Source organism: Labeo rohita, chromosome 12 (assembly GCF_022985175.1).
Source record: "Labeo rohita strain BAU-BD-2019 chromosome 12, IGBB_LRoh.1.0, whole genome shotgun sequence".
In the NCBI taxonomy this organism is placed as follows: domain Eukaryota; kingdom Metazoa; phylum Chordata; class Actinopteri; order Cypriniformes; family Cyprinidae; genus Labeo; species Labeo rohita.
Window position 1 is genome coordinate 9,805,935 of NC_066880.1, and position 22,616 is coordinate 9,828,550.

Consider the following 22,616-nt stretch of genomic DNA (forward strand, 5'->3'; position numbering starts at 1 on the left):
AAACAACAAAACAAAACTACATTACTGTGATATATTGTCATGTATATACATTACTGCTCAAAGTTTTGGGGTCAGTACATTTCTTGAGCAGCAAATCAGCATATTAGAATGATTTCTGAAAGGTTATGTGACACTGAAGACTGGAGTAATAGTAATGTTAATATTTTAATAACATTTTGCAATATTCCTGTATTTGTGTACAGCCTTGCTGAGCATAAGAGACTTCTAATCTTGAGATCTTACTGATCACAAATGCTTGAAGGCTAGTGTAAATATGAATGCAAAATGTTTTTAAAGTGTATTTAGAGTAAATAAATTATGTTTTTGGCACGCACACACAAAATTGGTTTAGGTGAAGAATCATCACCTGAAAAGCTTTTAAAGCCATAGCAAAACACATCAGTGATCATTTGAAATAATTTCAGATGTTGCACCACTTGTTTACATTTCATTATTTTTGCCCTCATATAACTAAACACTACACCCTTTGTCTAGAAAACGTCTTTTAAAAAAGAGTTACGGAATGTCCCGATGACTTTTATAACGGCCTCTGAGATGAAAAAGCGGAATTCCCTTTTCATGAGCCATATTATGCACAAGCCTTGATCTTGAATTTGGTTTACCACACCTTGGCCTCACGCAAACACTGAAGCAGAGCGCCTAGGAACCCATAAGTAGTTACATATTTAAAGCGACCTCTGTTTCAAGGTTACAGCTTGGAAGGTAGAAAAAAAGGGAAAAGAAAAAGCAATTTCACATTTAATATTTGGTCTGTTGTGCTTATGAGTCTGAAAATGTGTGTGTGTGATGTCTATAGAAACATGCAACACCCCCTTTCGGAGACAGGAGCCCTCAGGGTCCTCAGACTGAGCGCACACATTGAGTTAAAAGACTTGAAGGTGGGGGGATTTCAAAGCCTCCCCTGCAGACATGCTCCAGCTTTGTGCATTTTAATGGTGAGATATTCAAATCTCCTAGTCTGCCATCCCTCACCCTCATTTCTCCAGCAGTCCATGCAGGGCGCTTCTGTCTGCAGCTAATGGGATGCCGTGTACGCAAGGAGAGGGCTTATTTGGGGAGGTCTCTGCCTCCTTGAGGTTAAAGGACCTTGAAATTTGCTTTCTTTTCATTCTTTTTTTCTTAACTGAATGAACTTGGATAATTAAATGGAATAAAATACATTAAAATAACGTAATAATGGTAAGAGGAAAATTGGAGAGGTTCACTAGTCATTCCCCACAGCTGTGCAGGCTATTAACAGCAGTATCAAGGCGTTCTTGCGTGAAACCTTGAAGCTGCTTGCAATAAGAGTTAACAACACTCCCACTGTAAGTCCCCTGCAATGTCTTTGGTAAACAAGGAAATTAAAAATATGCACATAAACCCCAGCATTATTAGATGATATTTTCTCACTGCCACTTGCTATATGAGCACAACCACAGCAGACTCTGTGATTTGTTCCCCTAATATTGGAATTCACAGAAGTGTTAACTAAGTAAAAGTGCACTTGGGTGTTCATTTGTTCGGGGTGTCCAGGCGATTTGAGGCCTTGAAAGCTTTATGGCTGTTTGTTAAAAACACCCATGCAATCAAAATTAAAGTTTATCTGATTTCATTCTGCATCTATTAGCTTTAGCATTGAAAACTCTATTGTCATTTACTTACTGTCATATCACTCTAAAAAAGTGATTTAAAAAAAAAAAAAAAAAAAAAAAAAGTTGTTTTGTACATGCACTGTGGATTTAACGGTAAAAGACTGTAAAAATGCTACAGTAAAAACCTGTTAAATGGTTACGGTGAAAAGCTGTATTGGACATTACATGTAATTTTACGGTAGTATACCGTTTTTACCTGCTCTGTCTTGTCTGTCGGGGTGTTGTCAGTTTCCTCTTTGCTCCGCAATGTATTTTTAGTGTGAGAGCAGCACTGTTTATAGGACATAGCAACAGTAACTAAGGAGGGCAGGTTTTTGTGAAGGGTCAGTTCTGGAATGAGAATGTTATTTGCTATTTTTAAAAAAGAACAATCACTCTGATTTGAATACTGTATTGAATTGAATATACTTTATTATGCATTTTTGGGGAAATTCGTGTTTAAATCGAAGTTCAATCAGAAATGCCTATTAATGGGGACAAACACAAAGTTGTGGGCCTCCTTCACAAGTGCTAAATGACAAATGAAGGGCCCCGGACCCTCCCTCTGGTATAATTAAGGGCCATTTGAAATGGGCTGGAGTATACATTGACCTTCTACTAAAGGGAGAAAAAAAAAAACCAGGAGGTATAATCTAATAGTTGCAAATTGTTGATGCATATATTAAACATAATAGCATTGGCCCTTCGCCCTGCACTGTTTTCCATGTGGAAATGCCCTGACTGGGCTCCAGAGTGGATGGACAGAGTTCACATGGCATCTGTTTGATCAAAGTTTCCTCACCAAAGATCTGGCATCGGGTCGGGCCGCTGCAGACCACGGCTTCGAAAGCAAACCGAGCCATTGGGTTTCAGCGACACGTTCCATGCTGAAGGACATCGCTGCGAATTCTTTTGCATTACCATGATAATAAAGAGAAAGGCCTCCACTTGCTAGCATTAAGGCAAGCGACAAATATATCATCGTTCTCCAGAGCGGACGTGATGGCCTGGCCCTAAATTGACCCTCACTTCTCCCATATCAGAACATGCATAAATACCTGGGGCAGCAGAAACGAGGAAAGCTATTAATCAACGGACACGGGGGCTCAGATCTGGAACGGCTTTAAATCCAATAGGAGATTCCTCTCAGATGTTTAAAGCCCAACGGTTTAATATCCCCGCCATCCCCAAGTGGGTAATTGTTTCGCCGCCGCAGACAGAGAAACTGTCGATCAAGTCTCGCTTGACCTTGTTTCTGTGTCTGTACTGACCTCCGGAAATGTAAAGCAAAGATCATATCACATAAAAAGCAATACTCCCACAAACGGGCCCCAAGCTGCAAATTGATTCTGCTGCCATGGAATTCCCTCCCATCTCAGGGAAGCAGAGGAAGGGGGGCATTAGGAAGGGGTCTCTTCCGCCGCATTCATCCTTTTGTTGCAGATATCTGTCCTGCGCGTCAGCTCGCAGATTTTTATCGTTATGAAAAGGCACTCTGCATATGCTGGCAGAGCTCGTGCCGGTGACAGATAGCAGAGGGACAAATAAGCCGGTGACTTAACACATTCCCTCTGTCGCGGCGGCGATAGTGGGTTCAATTGTCTGCGGTAATGGGCCAAAGGGAGCGAGAGTCGCCGTTGCGACACTGCCCGAAGTGGGGCCGCGGAGATCGTCTCGGGAGACCGCCGCCGCCCCCACTTTATCCCGGCAGACGAGATGGTTATCCCCGCACACTGTCCGAAAGCCACCGTCGTCTATTAAATCCCCTAAATTGAATTTAAAAGAGTCTCAGATTACGTTAGAAAGTCTGCAGATGTCCTTGCAATGGACCGGGGACCAGTGACCCATCGCCTAATTAAAATTCAAGCTGAAAAAGAGTGTACTTTGATCAAATCAAACTTTAATTAGCTCAGATAACCCCAAGCTACCTCCAAAACATTACCAACTGGAGGAATCGAGGACATTCTTCTGGAAAATTCATCATCCATGGGAGTATGCACAAAGGAGATGATTTCGGCACAATTAGCATCATTTTTTGTGGAACAAGCATCAATAAGCACCATTTCACACACAAATCAGCATAAGGTGACTAACCTTTGGTACATTATCATTGTCCTCCCCTTTTGCACAGACAGGTGTCAAAGGTCCTGCTAGCCAGAGGTACCTGCAAAATCAAATTCCCCCAACCTTTTGGATCACTCGAGTCGGTGCTAAATAATTGATGTGGCCATTGAGACCGGTGGCGGTGGCAGTGATTTGATTTCGGAGCCAGTCTGAATGGGTTCAAGATCCTTACAGACACCCCGCGGAGGGCCAGTGAGAAATGTCAATCGCACCTCATCTACGGACGGGGGCTTCTCTGCTACACAGAGAGAGCGGCAATCTCCAGGCAATCTGCAGCAAGTTCACCATCCACATTTAATGAGACGCGCACACACACACACACACACACACACACACACACACACACACAGCCGGAGTGGTAGAACAAAGAGGTGCTCGGTTGTAGCTCTGACAAGTGTCAACTTCACTGCAACTGTGGCATGTAAGAGGATTTCCTTGATAATATGAAGGAAAACAGAGTAAATGACAAAACTTGGATATTATCGTCTAATTGACTGCCATGTTTGCGTTCCGTATTTGCATGATTGTGAAGCCAAAGCCTGTGCAAATTGTTACGGTGGTTCATGATTTGATTTTGTAGCCATAACTACATAGAAATCCAGACTAGCCAAAACAACAACTGCAGCTTTTGTCAGTTCATTACTAAAAGTGTGTGCCCTACGTGCTGAAGGAATTTAAAAAGTTTGATGTAAGGACCAAATTAACTGTGTATTTATTCCCAACGAGCAAAGAGCAAAAAACACATCCAGGTTAAATGTTTTTCATCTGCTGTAGTGCCAAAGGCCCAGTCTATTTTTTCTCCCATCACATATGTTGAGAGTGTCACGCAAATTTATAAATCTAATGAAATGGAACAGACATGTTGTCTTGCAGATTTATTTCATGTTACTTCATGAAACTTCCATATGTTCTGCTGCGCATCTGACAAACTGGAATTGTCACGCTCGCGCGGTTCATTTTTCGGCCGACGTGATGAGTAACGCCACCCTTGTAATTCTTTTCAGGTATTCAGTCAAATTCCACACCGGCAGACGAGCCGTTCGCAAACACCTGGGATTTGGGCGCTCTGACTGGCGGAGGCTAACTTAATCATCTATAATTGGTGGAGTGGTTCTCATTTATAGTGACTGACAGCATCGATCTGTCTCAAAGGTAAGCCATCAGGCCTAATAAATAAAGGAAAAGAAACAAGTAGTCACATTCCAAATGAGCAGAAAAACGGCAACACGACACAATGTAAAAACGAGACCCGCATCATATCTTATTGAGGAGCGAGTCTAATCCCCAGAAAGAGAGAGGCTAGATATCGATGTGCATGATATTAAATTTAAAAATCTTGGGACCTTAAATAATTTAAGCGTGAAAGATCACAGAGTATTTGATCTAGTCTCTGTATCAAAACTACATTACACAGGGCAAAAACTGTGACAGAGCCTCAAAAAGAGAACTTTACACTGTCTCGCAGCAGAAATGTCACAACATGAGGGTTTGCGAGACGCTGGAGGGGTGGTACTGGTGCATGCATTCGCTCTCTAAAGATTTCAGCGAGGCATGTGCTCGCACATATGGCGGAATACACATGGATATTATGTGTAGCAGTGAGAGAAAATCAAGCATTTGTTATTATCACATTGTGCAGGAAAATCTGCATCTACTGTCAAAGCTGCGGCCTGCGTTATGTTGCGCTGTATACAAAAAATACATTTCATCAGTAGCCCGAGGCTGTTTATTTGTTGCCTGAGGTATCGATACAAAGGTAACAGAGCTCACTTCAAAGCTAAGCTAAAAAAAAGAATTCGCCTTGCAACATTTTTCTTGTCCTCTTTAAAGCATACTGTAAATAAACAGTCGGCCAATGGCACGTACTGTATTGTCAAGAAGAAAAAAAACCCTACTAGGAGATATCAAAGGCGTCAAAGTGCTACAACGCAACCGACTGTACATCTGGTTCATTTGACAATGATAAAAAATTCAACCTCCGAGCCAAAAGCAGATATTCGATTTGAAACAACCCGTGATACTCAGCTAGGCTTCAGTGTGCTGTTTCCACACGAAAAGCTTGGATGCATTTTGTCTGATTCCACAGTGCTCAGAAAAGCTCTAGGCAAAATACATGACCAGAGTAGGTTACTAGTTTGTTTCACGATTAAACCTCTGCGATGCTATCGCCGAGCCTTGGGGATCTTTTAGCCAAGGATCGCCTCCGGAAACAATGTTTTGTCTGTACAGATTAACCAGCCGAACCCCTCTCGTCCAAATTCACCTTGAAAGCCCTGCGACTCTCGAGGAGAGTTCGAGGAGATTTTCACCTTTCCAGTCCTCTTGCTCGCTCTGTGTCATCGGGCCTGAGCTTTGGGCCAGAGTGTGTTCCTTCCCCTTCAATACACCACATCTCAATGGCCATCCAAGTCATGCGCGAGAGCCCGGCTCTGAGCAATGACTAACAAATTTGTTGAGGAGTAAGTAATGTTAGGTTTGCTGACATTGGCAAGCCTTGCCACACGCTCAGACTGCAGAGAATAGCAAAAGATAAATTATAAGCCTCAGACATATATCTTTGCTTTTCTTTTTTATTGTATGCATGGAATCAATAGCACCATTTGAAGGTTTTTTATGATACAAGACGCTTTCCTTTTTTTTTTTTTTTTTTAGGGAATAATAGCAGTCTGCTTGAGGTTAGATAGTCTTATCCTTACTCAGCACTTCCAGTCAAACTTTCTTTTGTTGGTTCTGTGATGTTAGGCATTGTATCTTCTCCAGCAGCTCAATTTACGTTTAGCATTGTAGTTAAGTTAACACTTTACAAAGATGTTAGCACTATTATGCTGGATTCCTGTTCATTTCTACATATGCATGTTTAACATTCGTATAAATTGCTATTAGCTTATGCTATGGTGTTGACAGAGATAAATGAGTCTATGATTTTATAATGTTGCAAAGACAACTATATAAAAAACCCTGCGTAAAGGATCTCCCCTCATTTCTTCATGCATATTTACATTAATCAGACACGGTGTTTTCTTTGCTTTCAGCTTGTGTTAGTGAATTAAGACCGTCTGCTATTAATTCACCACCCTGTCTGTTTATCACCTGCAGGCCTTGTCTAAAAAGTGCTGTCCTAAATTGCCAGTTAGCAGATAAAGGTATTTTGTCATGGGGCAGGATTTGTAATTTCAAGGTATACTAAATTATCAAAAATATTAAGGTATGTGAAAATTTCGAAAAGAAAAAAAAATAATAATTTGCATGTGTATAAATGTGAACGCCTCAAGCTTTGCTCTGTAATAGAATCTTGGACTTTTCCTACATAAATTGAAGGATATAATTCAAATGAGCTGAAGCATTTTAAGGTCAAAGCAATATTAAATTCATGCAGCTCTGACATAAATTGTCTGAGAAGAAAAAGAAACCATAAAGCACTTTCTACCTGCATGTACTCAAATGCAAAGCAACACTACAGTATGTTTACACTCACACAGACTAAAGTGAATGTATGTCAACTTCCATTAAATTAGACTGAGATTTAGCCTCTTTAAGCACCTTTTCATCCACGTTCAGCATTTCCACATACACAAAGCACAACTTTTACAGCCGTAGTCCAAAGATGTGTCAATCTCACAGAGCTCAACTCTCAAAACTCTGACAATCACACATGAATTCTGCTCTCCTTCTCTTTCTATCTCCATTTTTTTCCCTTTCTTTCCTCTCATGCATCACACATTTCGACTGTCCCCCTCCAAAACAGATAAGCGCAGAACGCGGAAAAAGCAAAGCGCGACCACAGAAATTCTCTACACGGTGCCGATCAGTAAAATTAGCATGACAATACTCACTGTGGGGAGAAGGGGGCAGTCGGAGCGTGGCAAGTCACTCTGTCCGATGAACCTGCACGGGTGGAAGAGCGGGAGAGAGAGAAAAAGAGAGAGAGAGAGAAAGAGAGAACAGTCAGCTGTGAAAGCACAGTTAAGAGAAAGGGAGGGGTGACGAAGAGCCGGCACATACAGAAAAAAAAACACAAGAAAAGAAACTGAAACACAGAGGAGAACGAGGATGAAGCCGAACGGTAGGAGAGAAATGGGGAGGCAGCGGAGGGAGGGAACATGTGATGAGAATAAAGGACACGTGGGAAGATGCTGTACTTTTAAAAGTTCGACACACGAATGGGAGACTTTTCTTACTGTTATTCAGTCATGTGACACCACTGGGTGAACTAGATACCTAATTTAACCTTGCAGTTAGTGCATGATTGTTTACTGTAGCAACAGAACCAGGCAAATAATGAGCTTCATTGTGCTTTGCGTGGCAATACGACATGTTTTTGCAGTTTTAATGATTTTTGGGAATGCATTAATAAAATCAGTTACTCAGAAATTTAAATTTATTTGCCCTCATGCTGTTTGAAACCGCAGGCTTTTTGTGGAACTCAAGAAAATACTTTAATGAATCTCCACACTGATATTTTCCATAGATCAACATGGTGATCACAGGCTGTTAAAACGCAAAAATGCGTCCATATGGCTTGTGTGCTATATTAAGTTTTCTAAAGCCAGCTTCAGATAGGTTTATGTGATGAAAAACAGAATGTAAGTCATTATTAACTAACTCAGTTCTCAAATATGGCATCTATAAAGGTTGAACATCATACAGACCACTTCTATGGTGATTTTACAGCTTGAGAGTGTGAAATTGAGGTGAATGTTGTTTAAAAATGTGTGTTTCGCTGGAAAAATTACAGCGTGTAGTGTAAGTTTGGAACAACATGAGGGTGAGTAAATAATAACTGATTTTTCATGTTTGGGTAAAATATTCCCTTAAGCGTTTTTTATAGGCTAGTGTGTTTGCCTGGAATATGTGAGTATGTGTTTAGACAGCTCTATTAGATCACTTTATCTCTGAACTGCCTTTGATTAAGAACTTATGATCAACATTGCAACACTGCGCTGTAAACCAACTCTATCTTTTGGTCTCACAGTTGTTGTCCAATCTTTTATTCTCTCTTTCTTTCCATTTTTCTCTATCAGGGGATTTTTTCTGCAGAGGCAGTGGCATCACAAAAAAGATTCTGATGAGCAATAATCAACTATAAAAAAACGAAAAAAAAACAACGGAATTTTTAGTTTATTTTAGTTTATTTTGTGTGTGTGTGTGTGTTTGGGCAAAATGCAGTAATTTATATAGGACTATAATAACAGGAAATAATTTGATTTGGATTTTGAATCAGATTTAAGTTGGTCAAGCGAATTTGCCTCATAAACCAAAAAAAAAAAAGAAAGTGACTTCTTTGCGACATGTGCTTTATACATTGCTACACTGTTGACAATGGACTTTTTTGCTTGTGAATTTTCACATTTTTTGCAACTATGATACTACCCACTGCGCAATGTGACGTCGTAGTGATTGGTCATGGACCGACGGACCCAATATATACATGATCTGCCCGTCTATCCGACATCCAATGTTTAGTGGGTAATGGATAAAGTTTCATAGGGAGGCAGTGTCTCTTACTGTATGTTTCCCTTGAAGAACAGTGAAATACTTAAGAAAAGTCACATGAGAGAAGTCAGTGCCTCCATGTCACTGCTACAGGCTGAATACGCTGACAAAATGAATCTATCGTATTTGGAAGCAGTCCATAGATTAGCAAAAGGTGGAATAAACTGGTTAAATGACTAATTACAAAGTTAAAAACACCCACTCACATCACTGCTTTCAGTCATAACCAGATCAAAATGAACTTGCAATAATAACCTGTGAGTAATCTGATTTTAGCTGATCTCAGAAAAATGTTTACAGAGGATTTGATGACTAATAGTTTGAAAGGAAAGTGCAAATAATTAGTCCAACAGTTAGTGGGAGCATGCTTCTGTACAAGAAATATGAAGCAAAAAGCATACTAACATGTTAATAGAAACTATATTTGTTGCGTATTGCTAAATTCTGATCCATGTGCCTTTAACCATGAAATCTATGTAAAGATCAAATAGAACTGGAACATGAATTTACAATGGACTAAAAAACCCAAAAGCAGAGAGGGACTTTTAGGAGTCCACAATGCAACACTGTTCTATCTGCTTCTCAGATGTGTGTCTCTCTCTCTCTCCTTCTCTCCTCAAGTGACAAAAGCAAGACCCCATTCCTAATCTGACCCCAAAACAGCAACGAAATCCCCCCGGCCTTATCATCCTCTGCCTGGGCTCTGTTCTCGCTCTTCTTTCATATCCCCTGCCTCTCTTTCTTTCTTTCATTCTCTCTCTCTCTCTCCGTCACTCTCCATTGCATCCTCTCTCCCCAGTATAACCTCTTCCTCTGTCTCCTTCTCTCTGTAAACGGCTTTCAGCCGAGCAGAGATTACCTAGACCATGCTCTTCAGAGCAGCTTCAAAAAGGGTGCTCTGGGCTGCCAGCCTGGATAACACCCCCCCCACTCCTCTCTCCTCCTTCCGCCCGGGTGGAGAGGGGGGAAAGTCACAGAGAGAGTGGCTTGGAAAATGTTTGCAGAAGAAAAAAAAAAAATCAGTGGATGCTGAGGATGTCACACACTGGCTATGTTGACAGTGTTTGGGACTGACAAACATATTTACTAACAGGTGTGACTTATGAATTGTCCTGTTCACACAACAGCTATAAAAGCAGCTTGAATACTGTCTATGGGAATGAGAATAAAACACACTTAATTAGTCAAATGTTTAAAATATAAAATAAAATAAAAAGTTGTGTCCAAAATTTTACTGCATTTACTATCAGCATCCATGTTTTCGCATTGCATCCTCATGCAGGCAAGAGGGACTCCTAAGTGCTGCTATTTAAAGCATGTTGAACTTTGCCAGCTTGCCAGTCTCAGTTAGTTTTGATAAGCGCATGCTGAGGTGATGATTTGCTATTAGAAACAATCCCAAAACACATTTATTCTCCTTTGACCCGCATTACAGTTTGACACCTCAGTGCATTAACATGATGCATGCTTGATTTATTTGCTGTGAGATGCATCATATGAGATTTACTGAAAAAGTGCAAACTGTGAAATTGCTGTAATAACCTATGCAATTGTGTGGAAAAACTGCTTGGTGGTATATTCCTGCCATTATGAAAGTTTAACTTAATTGTTAGTAAATATAATCAAATGAATTACATGGCATAACAATTACTATTAATAATAACCCAACCTATTTACTATTTAAAATAACTGTTTTCTATTTGAATATATTTTAAAGTGTAATTTATTCCTGTGATTTCAAAGCTGAATTTTTAGCATCATTACTCCATGATGCTTCAGAAATCAGTCTAATATTCTGATTTGCTGCTCAAAAACATTTATTATTATTATTGTTGAAAACAGCTGATTAGAATTTTTTCAGGCTTCTTTGATGAAAAGAAAGCATTTGTCTAAAATGCAAATATTTTGTAACATTATAAATGTCTTTATCATCACTTTTAATTTAAAGCATCATTGCCAAATAAAAATATTAATTTCTATAATTTCTCTCCCACCATATATATTGACTCCAGTCTTTTAAATGGTATAGTGTGGTATAGTGTTACAAAAGCTTTTTATTTCAGATAAATGCTGATCTTTGGATCTTTCTATTCAGAATCCTAAAAAAAAATGTACTCAACGGTTTTAAATATTGATAATAATAATAAAGAATGTTTCTTGAGCAGCAAATCAGCATATCAGAATAATTTCTGAAAGATCAAAAACTTTATAATATATATATATATATATATATATATATATATATATATATTAGAATATCATTAATTGCACTAAATTAACACATTAAAAATTGTCATCCCTGTAATATAATGCTTCATTTGTTCACTCCACTTTTTTGAGGCCAAAAGCACAGTTCGGAAAGTCTAATCCCTTTGTATTCTTTGATGTGCAATCTTTGATGTGCATCCCTCCCTGTGTAAACCCAATGCCTTTTTCTCTGTCACCATGTCCAGCCTGTCTCCATGTTATGTGAGACACACTCTCTGCCCTCTTGCTCCCCGAGAATGTCCAATTAGAGGAAGGTCGGTTCCGGTAGCCATGTGTGAGGCAGCCACTTATTCTGTTACCGTTGGCCGATCCGTCACGCTCCTCTCCAGCTTTCTTTATTTTATTCTTCCTCCCAAAGGGCAGTGGCTAACTCTATCACCGGGACAAATGACCCATCAGTGGCACCATTCATCAGCTGCCTTAGAATCACTCGCTCCGGCCGCAGTCCCACCCATCCACCCCCTGTGAAACAGAGCTGCCGCTCCCACCGGCTTCCCCGCCGAATCTTACGTCGCGTGTGTGTTTGCACACACGTGGGCGTGAAAGCGAAAAGGAGAGAATGGGCGCTCGGCTAAACTGCGTTATAAATCTCTCCCACAAGCAAAAGAAACGCATACACACGCACGCGCCATCCGAAATAGAACCACCTCCTTTAGCAAACATATATACATAAGCTTTTGTCAAAGCCCTTTGTCTGGTTTTATTTGCTTGTCAGTGTTGTTTTCTTGTTTTATCCCTCAGCAGCTATTCTGACGCCCCCACGCCGTCCCAACACCTCCACCCGGGGCGAGAATCTTTACATAAGTGATGAGGAGGAGAGCAAATGAAATGACTGTAATTTGGTCAGGGGCACCGTGTACGTCCTGCCTAATAGAGGGGGCCGTCTTTCCCATCGCTCTGAGACGAGCTAGGTGGGTGCGTTCTTATTAATTAAGACAGTCTCATTATCGCCCGTCCAGGCGCTCGATGAGTGAGGGAAATCGGAATTAAAAAGTCAAGCAAACTGCAAAGGAAAAGACAGCTAAGACATGACAGATGGTCTTTCATCACGCGAGGCTTTATCGAGAAAAAATAAAATCGAAATAAATAAATAATGAGCTTACGGAGAGCAGAACTAGCACATTTTCTCCCTCCTCTCCTTAATTCTGGGCAATTAAAATATTTTTTTTTCCTTCAATAGCACAAAAAGCATATGGGGACATTACTCATTTGGTGCTGTTTTGCCAGTATAGTTTCCATGGCAACCTTGGAGCAAGAAACATGACTCTCTATGCTAGATACAGAGTCACTGGCGTAGCCCGTGGTACTCGAGACGTGAACTTTGACTCTTTCCAGCCTCGATTTAGCAGCGAATCTTGTTACGTTACAAAATATCAAACCTGTCTTTCTCAGGAATCCTTCACCACACAAAATACAAAAAACACACAATACCAGCGAAATATATTATTCTTCCTAATGTACAATTCTGCTTAACCGTCATGCATATTTAATTTTTAATATGAAGCATCTTTCGATATCTCAGACGTGCGATCGTGTTCTGTTTGCGCCAAAGGCTGATGCTAGGCTTCATACGTCAGGCAGAAAAATACAAAAGAGAATCACACTATAGATACATTCACATGAAGTTCAACATCTACTGTTGTCAAAGTGATGTATTGATACAGAGGGATATATTGAACCGCAGTGCTGTAGTTGAGAATCATTTTTTCCCATTTGAGGGAAAAGATCATGCGCTGCGAGCAAAGGAGAGGCAGCGAGAGAAGAATCAGCGGTATAAACATAAGGCGATGTTAAATTGACACACGCTGTTCAGCTCTTCTCTTTATCCACAGTGGAGAGCTAGAGGGCTTACGGCCATGAAGACACATTTTCTCAGGCCTGAAATATCAGTATATGTTTTGTATCAGTATGTTTGGATACACAATGGCTGTTTACACTGACTAGAACTGTAAACATGGCAATGAAAGCAAGTCAAGAACAAGTCCAGGCCACATTTCAACCAAGGGCACAGTTTTGGTTTAAACAATGGAGTTCCAGCTCTTGCTCCCTCATAAGGTTTATTTGTTTGTTTGCTTATTTATTTGTGTAAAATGATTTTTGTGCTATCATCCACACATTTGTGTGTTGGTTGATAACGTAACTTCAATAAAGTAATACCCTAGTTAACAATGACTTATTTACATAGGATATGCAATGTATTTTTATATTAGTAGGCACTTAGGCTATAGTTTGACAGAATGTTCTAATTCAACATGGGAAGTCAATTTAAAATTTCCTTATATTGATGTTCATTTCCTTCTCCAGTTCATCAGGCTCGTAATGATTTAATCGATCATCTCTTAGGATTTGTGAAGGCCAGGTTTTTCCATCACTCTCATTTTACACTCTTATAAAAATGTACCTTAGTTCTTAAAGGAGTAGTTCACTTCCAGAACAAAAATGTACAGATGTACTCACCCCCTTTTCATCCAAGATGTTTATGTCTTTCTTTCTTCAGTCATAAAGAAATTATGTTTTTTGAGGAAAACACTTCAGGATTTCTCTCCATATAATGGTCTTCTATGGTGCCCCCAAGGTTGAACTTCCAAAATGCAGTTTAAATGCAGCTGCAGAGGGCTCTAAAAGATCCCAGCAGAGTAAGAATGGTCTTATCTAGCAAAACGATGAGTTATTTTCTAAAAATGTTTACAATTCATATACTTTTTAACCTCTAATGCTCGTCTTGTCTTGCTCTGCGTCAACTCCGGTTCATGACAGGTAGGATATGTTGAAAAACTCTCACCTCATTTTCTCCTCCAACTTCAAAATCGTTCTCCATCACTGCTTTACCTTTTGTTGTAAAGGGCACTTGACCGTCTATGCATGCTCACTTTGTAAACACTTGGACGGTACTTCTGCAGCGATGTAGGATGATTTTGAAGTTGCAGGAGAAAATGAGATGGGAGTTTTTCGGCATACCTTAACTGTCTTGAACCGGAATACACAGAGTTCACGCAGAGCTAGACAAGATGAGCATTTGAGATTAAAAAGTATATAAACTGTTGATTTTTTTTTTTAGACAATGACCAATAGTTTCACTAGATAAGACCCTTTTTCCTCAGTGGGATTGCTTAGAGGCCTTTGAAGCTACATTTTGAAAGTTCAAACTCGGGGGCACCATATAAGTCCACTATATGGAGAGAAATCCTGAAATGTTTCTGAAGAAAAGACTGAAGAACGAAAGACTTGAACATCTTGGATGGCAAGGGGGTGAGTACATTATCTGTAAATGTTTGTTCTGGAAGTGAACTACTCCATTAATTGTGGCATTTGTTATAGCCTAAAATTAATCATTACCAGGCCAATAATGACTTTTTAATTTTATTAATCTATATAGCATTTGTTATGCACATTTAGCAACAATAGCTACAACATGCCACAGTTGTAATATAAATCAATAGGGAACAATCTATTCCCTTAATAGATTATCTAATATAAATTCTACAACAAGTTTAGATAACGTTTGACTTTCTCCATAACATTTCAAAGTGGCAATTTCTCAACAGAATGAAATCCATCACCCATTCGAGTGCACTGGTGAACGTGCACAATTATGCACAATTAAAAGAACTGTGCTTCGGTCATATTGTACTGATAACTGGTCCATTTGTTTTATATGTTAAGTTAGCGCTTATAAAAGTGCCGAAAGCGTGATTTAAACAATTAATTAATTTCCTGATTATAGGTTTTTATTAAAACGAGTAGTTCATTTCCAGAAATTATGTTTTTTGAGAAAAACATTTTAGGATTTCTCTCCATATAGTGGATATCTATGGTGCCCCCGAATTTGAACTTCCAAAATGCAGTTTAAATGCAGCTTCAAAGGGTTCTAAACAATCCCAGCCGAGGAAGAAGGGTCTTATTTAGTGAAACGATCGGTTATTTTCTAAAACACCCATCTTATTTTCTCCTCCAACTTTAAAATCATCCTACATCTCTGCAGAAGTACCGACCCAGTGTTTACAAAGTTATCATGCAAAGCAGATCAAACGCCCTTTACAAAAAAGGTAAAACAGCAATGTGCGATTTTGAAGTTGGAGTAGAAAATGAGATGGGAGTTTCAACCATGATTTCAACCATAAATCAAAAGAAAAGTCGCGTTTGCACTGTGGTACTCCTGTGAATGTGTGTTGAAGACTGACACTGAAGAGAAGATATTTGTTGAATAAAGTTATCTTTGATTTCTTCGCACCCAAAAAGTATTCTCATAGCTTCGTAACATTACGGTTGAATCACCGATGTCACATGAACCATTTTAACAATGTCCTACCTTTCTGGGCCTTGAACATGTCAGTTGCGTTGCTGTTTATGCAGGATCAGAAAGATCTTGGATTTCATTAAAAATATCTTAATTTGTGTTCCGAAGATAAACGATGAACAATCCCTTTAAGCACTAAGGCACTAAAAAGAATCTCAATGCATTTTCATTTTTTTTTTTCTTAACGGTCACAAAGATGAGTCACATTTTCACAATAAATAAATAAATATTTTCGGGATCATTATGAACTGTGAACTTGGTTAGGTTTTTATGAGAATGACCAAAAGAATTTTAAACTTTTACACAAAAACACATTTTTTTGTAAAGTTATAAATCAGAGCACGAAGCACGAATGCATGAAACCTGTGAAAATGTAGTCAAGTTTCTCAGGATTTTTTTTAACACATTATCTAAGCACTATCAACCAAATCATTATCAATCAGCTTGCCAACTCTGCATTCTCAAGCCTTAGGAGTGTTTTAAAAAAAAGCCAATTCCTACTTTGCCAAACCTGATTTGTAAAAATTTCCCCCTGACAAGATTAACAAACGCCTTATGTGTTGCCTCGCTACTTAGAAGTTTTAAAAAAAGTCAGAGAAGGCCAATATGTGATGGAACTCTTCTACAATTTAGTATTTACTTTCCTTGTCATTCGATATTTATTCGCATTTATTCGCTTTTGTTCCATTTGGCTCACTCCAGCATTAGGACAATCCATCCCTCCGGTTTTACCGTCCAAAACAACAGCTGAACAGAGAGAGAAAAGCAAAGAATATGCAAGCATTCACATTGGACCATAGGAAATAGTATGTACTTATCAGGCAGTGCCAGGCCGGATTAGAGGAAGGTGTTGGGGGGTTCGAACCCTCTGGGCTGGCCTCCGCACATGGGGTCGGAAAGTTGGATCAATCCGCGAGGCTACGTGCCACCTTACGCTATTCATCTTTATTTAACAGCAAGCTTTGCATTTTAAGAGGCTACATGCTGACCTCTACACCACAAACTGACTTTTGGGGAAAACACGTCGATAGCGAGGCACGTCAGTTTATGGTTTTGTCCATGTGTCTGCTCTGCTTCCCGATGGTTTGACATGTTAAAGCGGCGAGATGGATATGTGTTTGTGAAAGATGATGCGGCTGGTTATGCATCATGCCTACGGCACAAGATCCCATGCACTCGGGTCGCTGAAGTTATCCAAAATCGCATTTATATTCAGAAAACACTGCCGCTTTTGTAAAAGTCTGTTTACAGCTGGTGAGGATACAGCAAAAGGACATTTGCTTAGATGAGCTCTTTCTAACTCATTGTGACCTCACAGAGGACAATTAATTTAACTAAATTCCTCGTATCACCTGGTATTTCAATATAAGCACAAGGTCACTCGTGTTTAGCCAGCTCGAGCTCTATTCATGACTTCCAAAGCTGCAGTGGAAGAGAATAAAAACACTATTTAAGGTTTTGATTCAAATTGAAAAGCGCTCACCTCCATAGCCAAAATCCAATCCAATTGCAATTGTGTTGGGTAAATAAGGATGGATTGTTTGTCTCTTAGGTGAGTGTGCGGTGAGGATCTTCTGTTTAAATGTAAAGTGACAGATGTCCCATTCCCCGTGCTAGAGGACTATGGCTCACTCTAATGAGCCAATGGAGAAAAGTCACAGAATGAAGAGCAGATCCAAAGGTTGAGCTGAAGGACAAGGCACCTGCCGCTCAAACGCTCCGCCATATGATGCTGCTCTTCAATTCAGGCAAATTATATTTATATGCATGTGCTTTAATTAGTATTCACTTTTCACAAAATTTTATCTAAAATATTTTCTGGGTGTTTTTTCAAAAAATGTAATTTGGATGTAATTTGTCCACTAACAGTCTAACATAACATATATTATTTATATATATATATATATATATATATATGTATATGTATATATATATAGAAATAATTATATAACATAATTATGTTTATCTAATTTAATTAAAACATTTTATTATATAATTCTAAAAATATAAATACTTATTATTATATAAATATATAAATAATCTACAAATAAAAAATAAACCTAAAAATCTAATACATTTTATTAAATCTATCTATCTATCTATCTGTCTAACTATCTATATACAATACACACACATTTTTTATTTTACATAAAAATAAACAAATAAAAAATTACACATTATTTCAATATTTGTTTATATTATTTTAGAGTTTTAGAATGCAATGACTTTTTACCATGTATTCTTTGTCTTGCTAATGCAAATTTCTTACGTGTACTAAACACACTGTATATATAATGATATTTTTAGTTTTTAGTTCAGTTTGTTTGATCTTGACAATAAAATATTCTTAAGATTCAAAAATGTTCTAAAATAAAACATTCATACAAAAAATAATACATTTCATAAAATAACACTGTAACGAGGTCATGAACGAATCCGGAGACGTAGGATCCATATGCAACCGTTTATTAGACCAAGAGGAGTTAAACAGGCAGAGTTCGGCAACAACAGACTGGTATAGCGTAGGCAAATCCAAAGGGGTAACAATAATCCAGGCGGAAGGTCGGGGCAGGCGGCAATCAACGGGGATAATCCAAACAACAGGCGTGATACAGTTCAAGGCAGGCAGCACAGGTTCACATAAACAATAAACAGTCCAGTCGGTAACAAGAAGGCAGTCCGTGAAAATAACGCTCAGGATTGCTAGCATGGCCAAACAAAACTTCGCGAGGAAGCCGCCGAAGCGGCGTCCTAAAATGGCCGACCGAGCGGAAGTGACCCGGGCGACCCGGAACCGGAAGGCGGGGTCCCAGGTACGGGGTGATGGGTAATGTAGTGTGTTAAAAGTCCGGAGATGGTTCCCGCTGACGGCGGTCGGAGGGAGCCACAGAGACCGCGTCTGTGACAGAGCCCCCCTGCGAGCGACTCCTGGCGCGAGGAGGTGCCCGACGCCGGGGTCTACCCCTCCTACGGGGAGCTGGTCGATCTGGGTGTAGTGAATGGAAGTCCGTAGTGAGTGAGGGGTCCAAGATGTCTTCAACATCGACCCAGGATCTTTCCTCAGGGCCGAAGCCCTCCCAGTCGACCAGATATTGAAGTCGACCTCTCCGGCGTCGGGAGTCCAGGATGGTGTTGACCCTGTAAACCTCCTCGCCGTCGATAATGACAGGGGGTGGCTCCTGTGCGGCGGTCTCGTCTAGGTTCTCCACTCCTTCCGGACCGACAGCAGGCTTAAACAGAGAAACATGGAAAGTTGGTGAGATACGGTACTCTGCGGGGAGAGCCAAACGAAACGAGACGGGTGTAATCTGTTTAATTATTTTGAAGGGACCCACGTACCTGGGACTGAGCTTTTTGCAGGGTAAGCGTAACCGGAGGTCCCGAGTGGAAAGCCAAACCCATTGGCCGGGCTCATACGGAGGGTTGGGTCGGCGATGACGGTCGGCCTGAATCCGGGTACGGTGCACTGCCCTCTGCAGGTGTACGTGGGCTTGATCCCAGGTCTCCTCGCTGCGCTGAAACCATGAATTGACAGCCGGGAGTTCGGAAGGTTCACCTGACCAGGGAAACATGGGTGGTTGGAAGCCTAAGGTACATTGGAAAGGGGTTAGGTTAGTGGCAGGTTTCCGAAGAGAGTTCTGGGCGTATTCGGCCCAGAATAGGTAACGGCTCCAGTCCTCCTGATGATTCTGGCAATACGAGCGGAGGAAACGGATCAATTCTTGATTAAGACGTTCGGCCTGGCCGTTGGCCTGTGGATGGTACCCCGAGGTGAGGCTGATGTTGACCCCCAGAAGATGGAAGAAACTGGCCCAGAGACGAGAGGTGAACTGGGGTCCACGGTCGGAAACAATGTCTTCGGGCAGACCGTAGATACGAAAGACCCAGTTACAGAGTAGCTCGGCTGTCTCCATGGCTGTGGGGAGTTTCGGTAGGGGAATAATTCTGCAACCCTTAGAGAACCGATCGACGATGGTGAGGATGGTAGTGTGTCCCGAGGAGGGAGGCAGATCGGTGATGAAGTCGACGGCGAGATGTGACCAAGGGCGTTGTGGTATCGGTAAGGGTTGGAGAAGGCCGGCGGGCAAGCGACGGGGAACCTTGGTGGTGTTGCACACCGAGCAGCCCCTGATGTGGTTGATAGTGTCCGAGCGCAGCGAGGGCCACCAGAACCTGTTGCTGACTAAACGAAGGGTGGCCTCAATGCCAGGGTGACCTGAGCTGGGAGCAGAGTGGACCTCAGTCAAGACTCGTGAACGTAACTCTGATGGCACGTAAGTACGGTCGTCAGGACATTCAGCGGGTGTAGGGTCCTGGGTCTGTGCTTCCTGAATCTCCGTCAAGATGTCCCAGACCACAGGTGCCACAATCACAGAGGAAGGCAGAACTGTTTCCGAGGAGCTGAGAGTGGTCTCGGGTTCATGAATGCGGGAAAGGGCGTCCGCCTTGGTGTTCTGTGAACCTGGACGATAGGTTACCTGGAAGTCGAAGCGTGTGAAGAACAAAGACCATCTGGCCTGGCGATGATTTAACAGTTTTGCTGAGCGGAGGTATTCCAGGTTCTTATGGTCGGTTAGAACCATAAAGGGATGCTTGGCACCCTCGAGCCAGTGCCGCCACTCCTCAAGGGCTAGTTTAATCGCCAGCAGTTCACGGTTACCCACATCATAGTTCCGTTCAGCCGGGGTCAGCTTGTGAGAATAATAAGCACAAGGAAAAGTCTTGCCTGGCTCTCCCTGCCGCTGGGAGAGAACCGCCCCAACACCTGTGCTGGAGGCGTCCACCTCTACAATGAAAGGTCGTTCGGGGTCAGGATGGTGGAGAATGGGTGCAGTGGTGAACCTGTGACGGAGATCGTCGAAGGCCTGAAGGGCTGGTTGAGCCCAAGCTAGGCGGGAAGTACCTTTTTTCACCATGGCCGAGAGGGGAGCTGCAACCGTGCTGAAATGGCGAATGAATCGGCGGTAGAAGTTGGCAAAGCCGAGGAACCGTTGAAGTTCCTTAAGGGTGGTGGGTCGAGGCCAGTTGAGAACAGCGTTGACCTTCTTCTCATCCATAGCCACTCCCTCTGAGCTAATAATGTATCCGAGGAAGGAAATCTTGTCTTGGTGGAATTCACATTTCTCCTCCTTGGCGTACAAATGGTGAGAGATGAGTCTTTGCAGTACCGTTCTAACATGGTTGACATGCTCGTGGAGGGAGTTTGAGAAGATCAGGATGTCGTCTATGTAGACGATGACAAAGCGATTGAGCATATCACGGAATACCTCATTTATGAAGGCCTGGAAGTAGGAAGGACTGTTGGCCAAGCCGAAGGGCATGACCCGATACTCGTAGTGGCCAGACGTGGTTGAGAAGGCCGTCTTCCATTCGTCCCCTGCACGAACTCGAATGAGGTTGTAGGCCGAGCGGAGATCCAGCTTTGTGAAGATCTTGGCGGATCGCAGTTGTTCCAAGGCCGCAGGTACGAGCGGGAGTGGGTAACGATACTTTATGGTTACTTCGTTCAGTCCACGGTAATCGATACAGGGTCGGAGTCCGCCGTCCTTCTTTTTAACGAAGAAGAACCCAGCCGAAGCGGGTGAGGTGGATGGTTGGATGAAACCCTTAGCCAACTCCTCCTGGATGTAGGTGTTCATGGCCTCCGATTCCGCGTGGGACAAAGGGAAGATGCGCCCCCTAGGGGTACAGCTCCTGGGACGAGGTCGATAGCACAATCTCCTGGGCGGTGAGCAGGCAGATGGGTGGCCTTGGTACGACTGAAGGCCTCCAGGAGGTCCTGGTATTCGGCAGGTATGGTGTTGGCAGGGGTATGGATCTGAGGCTGGTGGTCCGGCCTGGCCTGAGATTGGAGACAGTGCTGGTGGCAGCGTGGTGACCAGTGGGTGATTGTGCGGTTAGCCCAGGTGATGGAGGGACCGTGCAGGTGCAGCCAGGGGTATCCCAGGATGACGGGTGACTGGGGTGATGCAATGATGAAAAGGCGGATGGTTTCTTGATGTGATGGTTCGATTCGGAGAGTGAGATCGCCAGTGGTGTGGTGAATTCTTCCTGAGCCTAGCGGTCTCCCGTCGAGGGCGGCCACTGTGACAGATGGAGAACAAGGGAGAACAGGAAGGTGGTTAGTAGCGACAAAGTCAGCGTCAATGAAGTTACCAGCTGCGCCAGAGTCAATCAAAGCGTGAGTCGCGATTGACACTTCTCCAAAAACAATGATCACGGGTAACTCGCATCGGTTAGAAAGCAGTTCGTCGCTACTCACCGAGGAAGTTGGACGTGGTGGACGAGTGGGGCAATTAGCCCGAATGTGGCCCGCCTGACCACAATACAGGCACAGGTTGGAGCGGAGCCGTCTCTCTCTCCTCCAATGTTAGCTTTGTTGATCCCAGCTGCATGGGTTCGGGACCTGTCTCAGTGGAGAGCGGCGGCAGGGGCAGAGGAACAGAAGAACGATTGGATCTGCGGGCCCGCATCACGTTGTCCACACGAATGGAGAGGTCTATGTACTGTTCCAGCGTAAGATCCTCGTCGCGGCAGGCCAGCTCCACCTGGAGGTCGGGATGCAATCCGCGACGATAATGGAGCTTGAGCGGCTCATCATTCCATCCACTTTGTGCGGCGAGCGTGCGGAAGCTGAGAGCATAATCGGCGGCGGTCCTCCTGCCCTGCCGTAAAGCCATGAGTTGCTCCCCCGCCTCACCGCTCTCGGTGCTGGGCTGGAACACCTCTTTAAACCTCTGCAGAAATGCGGCGAAAGTCGGGAAGGTGGGACGATCCAACCGCCAAACAGCTGTGGCCCA

At 42.1% G+C, this 22,616-nt stretch overlaps 1 protein-coding gene across 6 annotated transcripts in view; it reads right to left on the reverse strand.

The window, feature by feature from the left end:
• The window catches only part of rbfox3a (RNA binding fox-1 homolog 3a), a 498,709-nt gene that overhangs the window by 333,196 nt on the left and 142,897 nt on the right, over positions 1-22,616 (reverse strand). For 5 of the 6 annotated variants that reach the window (XM_051123725.1, XM_051123728.1, XM_051123727.1 and 2 more), the window contains exon 3: positions 7,592-7,643. The exons of the other annotated variant lie outside the window; for it this stretch is intronic. The gene's annotated coding sequence lies outside the window, so the exon portion shown is untranslated. The remainder of the gene's footprint in view (positions 1-7,591; positions 7,644-22,616) is intronic. 6 annotated transcript variants of the gene reach the window in all.